Here is an 11,329-nt window from a genome sequence, read left to right on the forward strand (position 1 = left end):
AAATGTCCCAAGGGAGAGGAGATCATGAAACCGTGGCTTATCGCTGCCTTGAAATCCCCGGCAGCCACTGAAAATAATTTTATAAAAAAATATTTTGTATCACAGAAAACTCACCATGCCATCGTTCAGTCATCTTTTTTAAAAGCAGATCTATACACACGTAAACTAGTATGTAGGACATGACCTGAGAAGAGCTGTGATGTGATATGCACACACACGCGTGCACATACACACACGCATGCGTGTAGGCTCATGCACGCACATAGGCACATGCGCGCACACACAAAGACCAGGAAAGATAATGACTAAACTGATGACAGTGATAATAGCTGAGTGTTTGAATTGTGTTTTAATTTCCTTTTCCCCCCTTATCTGTATTTTTTAAATGTTCTACTGCATTCATGTGTGATAGGGCCGCTGTGACAGCTCCAGGCTGCCAACACAGAAGAGCTGCAAGAAGGTGGAACACCGCTCAGCTTGCTGCCTGTCCAAATAGGCTTGTATTTTTCTCTCCTGTGAAATGTCCTGAGATTAGGCACCTTGGAAGACGGGCTTGCCTCCAGTCCATAAGTAGTCTGTCTGAGCCAGGGGCATCTCTGAAAACACACAGGCTTTTGCAATGAGAAGATACAGCCCACAGCCAGAAAAGGAAATTAAATGCTTTTCCCAGTAAATTTCTCCATCTCCAAATTTTAATCATTGAAATAGGGCTACCTGCTGGTTTATGTTGCTTGGGGACTGATTAAAATAGGTTGATTCTATGAAGTTACCAGTAGATTTTAACAGGGGGTGGAAATGCATTATTTACATTGGGCTTTCTAATCTCTGATCTTGGGGTCCTTTTGATAGCATTTCATGTTCTCAGACATTCCTTTGAGGTGGGATTCAGGGTATAAGTAAGAAAAGGAGGAGACTTTGGAGAATCTTTACAGTCACTCAAAATATATTTTCTGATTTTTAGAGGAGGAGGAAAGCCTTCTGCCTTTCTCTGGTTTTTCTCTCTCACAATAGGATTAGAGGAATTGTCATCCCTTTTATCACTTCTAGTGCCTCAGCCTACTCCCTCCTGTAATAGCTTTCCCCAAAGAGAAAGACAAGCTCCTGTCACTGATCAGAGCCTGCGGTGATCACTGGACTATGTTTTATGAGCTGGTGGACCTACTACGCCCTTCACATCCTGCATCCATGAATGCAGTCTTCTTCCCAATTCCTGCATCACAGGGCAGGGCCCGCTGGATCCAGTTCACCCTCCATGCCGGGCTTAGTGCTCACCCCTGGGTGTAAGCTGGCCACCCTTGCCCACACAGCTGGTTGGGTAAATGGGCTTAGAGCTGGCTTTCTAGAGCCAGCCATTCTAGATTGGAGAGAACAGGGAGAAGGAAGCACCTGAGGCCCCAATCTCCTCCAGCTTTTATCAAAAGAGGCCCTCTTTGGGGGGGTTTTATGGTGCTTGCAGATCATTAAGCAAGTTCGTACTTTGTTCCCCATTTGGCTACCGTTCCTTATTTATGACTTGGCCAAGAACCCGTGGGGCAGCAGAGATGAGTAGGAAGATTTATTCTCATCCTAAGAGCTGAAATATGAACCAGATATGTTCCAGGTATTGTGCCAGGTCCTGAACACACATAGAAGACCCTATCATTGCTCCCAAGGAGCTCTTAGCCTGTGGGAGGAAGCAGATATGTAAGCAAATGTGTGTAATAGTAAGTACAGTCCAAGGTGAGAAATAATTTAAGGCAAGAATGTACAAAGTGTAGGTGAGCACGGAGAAGAGAGCACATTCAACAGTGCTAGAGGGGATGGGAAAGAGACCGGAAGTCTCCACGGAAGAAGTGGCATTTAAGCTGTCCCTTGAAGAGAGAGAAAAAAGCAAAAGGAGATTTTGGGCAGAGGGAAAAGTATGCACGAAGAAAAAGCAGTGTCACTTCCAGGTATGGTAAGGCATAGACTTTGGGGGTCATAGTGATTTTCCTATTAGTTTGTAGAAGTTCTTTATAAATTAAGGCTAACATTCCCTTGTCTGGTAGTGTTGTAAATTAGAGATGTAATCTGTCACAGTATATGGAGTAGGTTATTGTGGGGAAAAGCTGAAGATAAGGCATTAGTTAGGAAATTGTCTACTTAAAAGCAATGCAGACTCAAAGGTGAGATGCAAGAAAAAAGCATCCCAAGCGAGCTGTCCAAAGTCACACTTTGGTACACAGCAAACATGCAAGTCAAACCAGAAGGTTAATACACTGCATTCTGATGGAGTATTCTTTGGCATACCTCATAGATGGTACAGTCTGGAAGGGTCTCAGGTAATGAAAGGATGCCTATGGAGCTTTCAAAAGGAAAAATGGGGAGAAATTGAAAAGAAATACCTTTTTTTACAGCTTCCAGTAAAGTCCTAGTCTTCCGATGGAATTCCATACACTCACATTTCAACTGAGGAAGCCCTTGGTAAACAGGAAATCAGAGGCAGTTTTTAAAAATGTACGATGTGCTAGGCCATTAACAAGGGCTTCATGAGGAAGATGACTTAATCTGGTCTTGAAGAATAAGATTTGAGTAGGTGGGTGCTAGGGTCTGAATGTTTGTGCTTCCCCCAAATGCATATGTTGTAATCCAAAATGATGGTATTAGTAAGTAGGACCTTTGAGAAGGGCTTAATTCCTGAGGGTGCAGCCCTCCTAAATGGGATTGGTGCCTAATAAAAGGAGCTCCACAGAGCTCCCTAGCTCCTTCCACCATGTGAGGATACAATGAGAAGTGTCTGGCCTGAAAGAGAACCCTTATCCAACCATGCTAGCACCCTGACCCTGGACTTCGAGCCTCTAGAGCTGTGAGATATAAAATTCTGTTGTTTATAAGCTACCTTGTCTGTGACATTTTGTTACAGCAGCCCCAATGGACTAAGACAGTGGGCGAGAGATTGGCAGAGGAATTCCAGGAGAGGATTCCTTCATGCTGCTACTAAACTTGGTCGAGGGTGACCATCTTTTCACAGGTAAGTCCTCTTTGGTTTCAAGTAACAAAAATCAAGTCAGGGTAGCTCACTGAAAAAGGCTAAAATTTGCACAAGAGATAAAGAGTGGGATATCTTACAAGCTATCGCCTCATCACAAAACTAACTGAGGCTCTCTGAAGCCCAACTCTCAGAAAGAGATCTGATTGGTCCAACTTGTCTCACGTGATCAACTTCAGCCAATCAACTCTTGCTGAGAGTCTGTATCCCACAGGATAAACAGGGCTACCTTGAGCAACTCTCAAAAAAGAGAGTCCGGGTTGGATGGCCTTGCTGGCTCAGTTGGTAGCGCATGCCACTCTTGATCTTGGGGTCATGAGTTTGAGCCCCACATTGGACACAGGGTTTCCTTAAAAAACAAAACAAAACAAAAATCAGGGAGGGAGACAAACCGTGAGAGACTCTGGACTCCAGTTACAGAAAGGAGGGGGGCGGGGGCATGTAGTAACCAGGTGATGGGCATTAAGGAGGGCACGTGTTGTGATGAGCACAGGGAGTCATATGAATCACTGAACCAATGAATCACTGAACACCGCACCAAAAACTGACGATGTACTATATGTTGGCTAATCGAACATAATAACAACAAACAGACAAAAAACAGTCAGTGTAAGCTGAAATATAGTCCCCAAATTCAAGGTCCTTTCTTATGCTCAAGCTTCCAATAGAGCTAAAGATTCAACTGAAATCTGTGAACAATGAGAAGTCTCAATTCAGTGTGGAAACTAGAGTTGCCAGGTTTAGCAAAGAAAAATGTAAGGTGCCCAATAAAATTTGAATATTTAACAAAAAAATTAGTATGTCCCATGTGATATTTGGAACCTACTTATACTGAAATATGCTTCACTGTTTGTCTGAAATTCAAATTTAACTGGGCATCCTGTATTTTACCTGCCAACCCTAGTGGAAAGATAGTACTTTTGCAGGACTCTGAATTCTTGACATTTCCAAAATAATAATCACATCTCTGGGAATTTAAATGCCCAAGACATATGTAAGGGTTTTCAATATGCCAAATCGAGGACACTGTGAGTGAAGCTAGCATCCTGAGAGTGAGAGGTGGACCCGCATAATTATCAGTGAGTTAAATTGCTTTGTTGCAGAGAGTCGGCTATTAAATACGCATTTCAATTTTGGAGTGGCTGGCTGAAAAACTTGAGTATCAACAGATGGGAAATCCCTCACTGCAGCCGTGACCTCTACCTGTCAGGCTAGCCCACAGGACCACATGCAAGAAGACATCATTGGACGTCCAGATGCCATTCTCCAGAGTCTTTGGACAGAGAGCGCTGGACCCCCCTAGGCTGGGCTGGGAAGGTGGAGAGCCACCATGGCTACCTAGAGGCAGATGTGGCCTCTTTGGCTTATATGGGTATTTTCAAACCTTCACTCTTCTCTCTGTATGAAGAGGACACCGTTCTTAGTTTTAAACAAACTGGGACCCTAGTCTGGCTGCTACTTCTTACAAGATACCTCTTTATGAGCTGGGGCAAATCATAAAACCACTCATCTGTTAAATGGGGATAATAATATTACCCACCTTACAAGGTCATTGGGAAGGTTGATGATGCCCTGCCTACTTATGTGTCAAATTCCATGGATGCCAGTCCCTCAAACTTGTCCCAATCTCCCTCCTTATTATCCGAGGCCCCGAGGCCAGTTGTTAATAATATCCTTCCAGCTGCCTTAGACTGTGTGCCTTGTCCACAGTCCTACTCTGCGTATCACCAGCTTCAGAGAGCTGTTATCTCACTGTCTCTACCTCTGAGCTCCCCATTATAAATCATAAATCAGGTTATCAGATCAAATCCTGCCATCCAGCCCCAGGTGGGCTCTCCCTGTGTTCAGTAATATTATCCTTTAACTCTTCTCCAGTGGCTCAGATGTTTCATGACTACAACAGAAGCTGGGGCTTTGTTTTCCTATTGCACACACAACAAGGACGAGGAACAGAGAGGGTGAGATCTTAACCCTTGGAGTCTTGTCTAATTCCTAAGGTGAGAGATGCTTTGAGAAGAGCTGGAAAGGCGGCTATCATGAAGTGTCTTTGGTGGTGAGGGGCTCACACAGCGCTGCTAAGGGACCTAGGTGGCAAAGTAGGACCAGGTGTGTAGTCGACAAGAGTAAAGTACACCAGATTGAGGTTCTTAGACCCCTTACCCTGGAGTGGAGCCACATGACCTATTCTGACCAACAGAGTGAGTGGAGATGATGTGTATCATTCCCACACCCAAGCATTTAATTGCCCCTTGGAGCCCCTCCAGAGCCCTCTTCTCCCAGCCTACCTACAAAGAGGCTGAATGTTCTAGATGGTGCAGCTCCAGGCCAGAGGACATCCCATGAGCCTGGACTGCAGAGTTGCCACTAAATTGCTCTGGATCCAGAGTGGACACTGCAATCCATGTACGTGTATGAGTGTGGGATTGTCATCAGAACAAAATTCTTCTCCCCCCAAAAATTGCATAGCTTACCTTTGCTATATCCATCACGCTTTAAGATTTTTCATTTCACTTCACTTTTTTGAATGCAGGTCAACCTCACTAAAAAGATTTCCTGCTATGTTCTCTGATCTCAGACTTCTTATTTTCAATTCAGCCCCCTCTCATTCTTTCTCCCAGGCTTCACTCTCTCTGCCGTCACAATCTGCAATTCCAGATCTGTTTCTGTTTGCTCAGTGACCACTTGTCCACTAGTCTGGGATTTCCATGAGGGCAAGGACCAGGTCCGTGTTATGCACTCCCTCATGCCAGCACCTGGCACTGAATGAACACTCCTGAAACCTTCCTAGACAGGTTTTAAAACAGGGAAAATGCAGCATTATTCACAATAGCCAATGTATGGAAACAACCTAAGCGTCTGTCAACAGACAAATGGATAAAGAGGATAACATATCCCCTGTGGATACAGGAGGAACGTATCCCCTGTGGATATGGGAGGGCGCTACTGTGTAATACTCCGCCTACTTCCTCCAACGCGTTGTTTTAGTCATTAAATAAAAGAAAACCTGGAAAAGCATGCTTTTCTTTAACTGCGAAGCCCTATACAAATATAAGGAAGAATTTTAAGTTCTTACTGGTTATTTGTGCTTTTCTTTTTCCTTAATTAGTATCAACACTTTTACATTCATATGAAACAGATCGAGTTGTCCATTCAGGATAATTAAGAAGTAACGTCTATTTTCGAAAGACTGTGGGATGTTGTTGGAGGGATGGTATGTCTTTTCTTCCCTTCCTTCTTTTAGGAAATAATATGCAAATGCCTTTATCTTGCTAAGGTTCTTCCATACAAACTGGACTAGAAAATATCTTGCGCCTGAACGACATGGGTATGTTTAAATTGTAAATAATAACCAAGGGGAAAGACTAACGTGAGCAAGGAAAGGACATGATTACAACTGGAACGTCACAGGGTGGGGATCCAATGCGAGCAGAGCATATATATATGGTCAGAGATGTGTTTGGGGCCCCTCCTCACCCACCGTCTCCCCCTGTGTAAACCAAATCTTTTCTTTTTGACCAACAAGGTGGGGGGGGTGCCCTCTTGCACTGTATGTATGCATGTTTTTGCTTGGTTGTTTGTCTGGGGTGGCGGTATTTTTTTTTTAATATTTATTTATTTATTTTAGGAGGGGGACTCTCAAGCAGACTCCCTACTGAGCGTGGAGCCTGATGCAGATTCAATTTCACGACCCTGAGATCATGACCTGAGCTGAAACCAAGAGTTGCACACTTAACTGACTGAGTGGGATGGGGGTATTTAATTTTATTTTTGACAGAGTAATACATGCATGTGGTATTAAAATCTAAGAGACTGTTGGTTCTATGGAAGGCTGCTCCACAGCTCTCTGGGGTTATGCTAGAGAGGACACAGAATGGCTCTAGATGACAATTCCAGAAGTGGCAGAGCTGTCAAGGGAGACAACTGTTTTCCTTGAAGTGTTCTTGAGGTGGAAGGAATCTTAATGATCATCTTATCCAACCCTGTGCACCTCTGCACTTCACAGATAAAGACATGGAGGATAACCAGAGAGGGAAACTGACTTGCCTAAGATGATAGAACTTTGACAAGCCTTTCCTGAGCATCTCGCACAAGCAAACCTTTATTCTGTCATTTGAGGTGGTTCCAAGATGCATAAAGTGTGATCTCCATACTCAAGACTAATGGAGGGACATTAAATGACCTATAACACAAGGCAGAGTGAATCAAGACTAAAAAGAAGTGCTTACGAATACTGCAAGAACTGAAAAGAATTTCTGATTGTGAAATTAGAAAGGGTTTTATGGAGAACGTGACGTCTGAGCTGGACATCAAAGACAGAAGGATCCAGGACACATACAACCCACACTGGTCTATTTATCATGTCCCCTGCTGTCTGAGGCATCCATTTTGGAAAACAACATCAAAATACCAGCCAATAAAAACAATAACAATAATAAGGCACAAAGGGAAACTGAGAAGAAGCACAGGCTGGGAAAGGACAAGCGGAATGAAGTCTGCAGGTGATGGGAGAAAAAACACGGAGCACCTGCTGGTATATTGCTTCAATTTAAAACCTAAAAGCAAATCAGAAGGTAAGTATTTTCTGATCATACTAAAAAGGTAAAAGCAATTCTGTAAGATTACTCAACATGATTATGGTGCACTGAACTCGTGTATAAGCTCTGGGTGAGATGCCTGTTTAACTTGAGGTAAGGAGAGGGAGACCAGCTCAGGGGGAAAAGTGGAAAGAAAAACAATTTTGAACTAAATTCCCAAATGAGGGGTGGTTGAAATGCCACTGTGAGTGTGGGGACACTAAGCCTTGCCTTGGGGCGAGGCTGCAGGTCAGCACGGGGACTAACAATCTGAGAAGTTAACAACATGATGTCATCACCTTGAGTGATGAGTGAAGCCCCACGGTTGGTGTGAGATGACCCAGCAAGAGTGAGGGTGAATGCAGGGTGAGAGGGGAGACTGTGCCAGGACTCTGGAAAACTCCCAAGGGCAGGATATAGCAAGGAAGATTCAGTGGTGACTTGGCTGACTGCAGTTTTCTGCTATGGTGGGGGTGGAGGGCAGCTCTGTGGTTTGGGGTAGACGCAAAACAAGGAATTGTTCCTAAACCTGTACTCTAGGGACACCTGGGTGGCTCAGCCTGTTAAGCACCTGCCTTCGGCTCAGGTCATGATCCCTGGGTCCTGGGATGGAGCCCTGCATCATCGCATCATCGGGCTCCCTGCTCAGCGGGGAGTCTGCTTCTCCCTCTCCCTCTGCTGCTCCCCCTGCTTGTGCTCTCTCGCTCTCTCTTTATCTCTCAAATAAATAAATAAATAAATAAAATCTTAAAAACAAAAATAAACCAACCTGAACTCCAGGTTGCTGTATCCTACTGCAAGCAGTAATGGGTATAGAACGATTTGATTTGGGGGCAGACCCTGCATAGCAGGACACTCCAGAGGCTGAAGGGGAACATCTCTCAGCAGCTCTGGGAAGGTAATATGCCCTAGGACAGCTAAGGAACTTCTTCAAGAGCCTCACTCCCTACAGCAGCCCCAACCATACACACATACCTCCACCAGCACCACCACCTAGAAATAAAGCATTTAATTGGGGTGGGGGGCGCCTGGGTGGCACAGCGGTTAAGCGTCTGCCTTCGGCTCAGGGCGTGATCCTGGTGTTATAGGATCGAGCCCCACATCAGGCTCCTCTGCTATGAGCCTGCTTCTTCCTCTCCCACTCCCCCTGTTTGTGTTCCCTCTCTCGCTGGCTGTCTCTATCTCTGTCAAATAAATAAATAAAATCTTTAAAAAAAACAAAAAACAAAAAACAAAACATTTAATTAGGGGACCCAACATCACAGTTTACACCGCTGTCTTAGCCTAATAATTGATGGAGTCCCCTTTCACTCCCCAAAGCATGCCAGTTTGGAAAACAAACTAGTGGTAGCAAGGGTTAAGGATGGTGGGGACAGCGTGTAGGTGTGACTATGAAGGGGAAGCAAGAGGGAGATCACTGTGGTGATGGGATAGTTCTATACCTTGATTTTGGAGGTGGTTAAACAAATCTGCACCTGTGATAAATGATATAGAATGATATACACACATTGTATCCATGTCAAGTTCCTGCTCACCATAGTGACATAAGATGTAATCATTGGTGAAAACTGGGTGGAGGGTACAAGGGTCCTCTCTGTAGTATCTTTGCAACTTCTTGTGAGTCTATAATTATTTCAAAATTAAAGGGTTTTTGTTGTTGTTGTTTTAATGCTCTGGCAGCATCCACTAAGTGATAGAGCAGGCACTTTGCAGAACTGAGATTGTGCAGCCGGCACTTGCTGGGATCCGTACAGTTGCTAATAGGAACATAAATCGCAGCTGCTGCAGGCGTAGTGCTGGGGGAGACTCAGGTCTTTGAAGTTGGGAATTACAAGACAGGAAGACCAAGAATTCTCTGTAACTCTTTCATTAGCTGTTACAAGAAAGTAACTGTTCCAGCATGAATCAGCAGAGATAGATATAACACGTGGAAATGGATCAGTGGACGACCCAGAACCAGCTCAAAGACAGCAGAGATCAGGGAGACCCAGTACACCAGCCTTTCTGCTGGTATCCCCTGGCCACACACTTCATTGTTGTTCAGGAAGCAGAGAATTAATAGTTAAGCCCCGACCCGCATCGTAGGACAGCTGTAAATACAATTTGGTAAATCGCTTGTAGTTTACTCCATATCTTGACTTCTGTCGTTCTCAACTGCTCAGTTTTTCTTTTCTTTTCTTTTTTTTTTTTTTTAGATTTTATTTATTTATTCGACAGAGATAGAGACAGCCAGCGAGAGAGGGAACACAAGCAGGGGAGTGGGAGAGGAAGAAGCAGGCTCATAGCGTAGGAGCCCGATGTGGGGCTCGATCCCACAACGCCAGGATCACGCCCTGAGCCAAAGGCAGACGCCCAACCGCTGTGCCACCCAGGCGCCCCAAACTGCTCAGTTTTTCTTTTCAGGGCTGCAAGGTAAAGGAATCCATGAGACGTTTGGCTTGTATTTTTTTATATATATATAAATCACTTCCACTTATCGAGTGTCATATGTTTACACCATTCACGTGTCATTTCAATCTTCCCACAAGCTTACCAAGTGGGTATTATGATTCCCCCCACTTTGTGTCTGAGAAAACTGAGACCCCCAAGAGCTTAAGTAACTTACCCAATACCACACAGATCATAAGGGGCAGGCCAGGATTCAAGACCAGGTCACTTCAACTCCACACTGATGTCATCCCCACCTTGCTCCACCGCCTCTCCTGGGATGAGTGAGGCAGGGGCAGTGAGAGTTAGTGTCACCTGAGGCAGACCGTACTGCCATCAGTCACAACCTCATTGCTACGGCGGACAGACCAGGAAATGTACCCCTTGGAGAACGACATCCGAGCCTGCCCCGTGCTCCATCTACCCCCACCTCCCCCACAGTCAGGAGGAGCGAGGACCCCTCGGTTCCTTCCATCCTTCCCTTTTTTCCCTGGAGGTCTGGGTGAAGAAGAGAGCCCTCCACTTACATCAGGAGCCATGTGCTAATAAGCTCTTTGCTCAGAGAGCCCCTGGGCTCCTTGCAGACTCACCCATTCTGTCTCCCCACCCCTGGACTGCAGGTACTTCGGGTTTGACACATTAAACTAGGCCCTCATGGGATGGCCGGATGTCCTCGGCAGCCATGAATACAGAACAGAATCTAGGAAAGTCAACCACGGTGTCTCTTTCACTGCATCCTTGATGTAAATGGCATCGTCACATTAAGAGAAGAGAAGGAAGAATTTTCCTGGCCTGAGAACATCTCCAGCAAGGGATCCACTGGGAAAAGCCTGCAAAATCTACTCTCACAGCGAAATCTGAGGATACCCGGCCAAGTCGTTGGATTGGAAATTCTGAAGCCAAGGAAGGAGAGAAACCAGCCGAGACAGCTGACATCTTGTCCATTTGGGTCTGCAAACACCACCAAGGATTTTGTCTCCTTTCATGTGACTCCGATGGGCAAATCCAGTCTCTGGGTCAGACCAGGAGGGAGTCAGGGTGAGGTTAAGCAGCTCTGAGATCTCTCGGCCTTTCTCCTCAGACATGGTCACAGAAGAAAGAGAAGCACTAGGAACAATTAGTGGCCTAATAAAATATACTTAGAAACTAGCAGCTGCAATTTCTCCACATTTACCTGCAGGCCTGGGATAGTTAATACCTGGTACGCACACGTCTCATTGCAACCTCACGACAGCCACACTGATCAGTGGAATGATGTCCCCATTTTACAGGTGAATAAACTGAGGCTCAGAGACACCAACCAGTTTGTCCCACTGACAAT

This window comes from Ailuropoda melanoleuca, chromosome 9 (genome assembly GCF_002007445.2).
Source record: "Ailuropoda melanoleuca isolate Jingjing chromosome 9, ASM200744v2, whole genome shotgun sequence".
Lineage (NCBI taxonomy): Eukaryota > Metazoa > Chordata > Mammalia > Carnivora > Ursidae > Ailuropoda > Ailuropoda melanoleuca.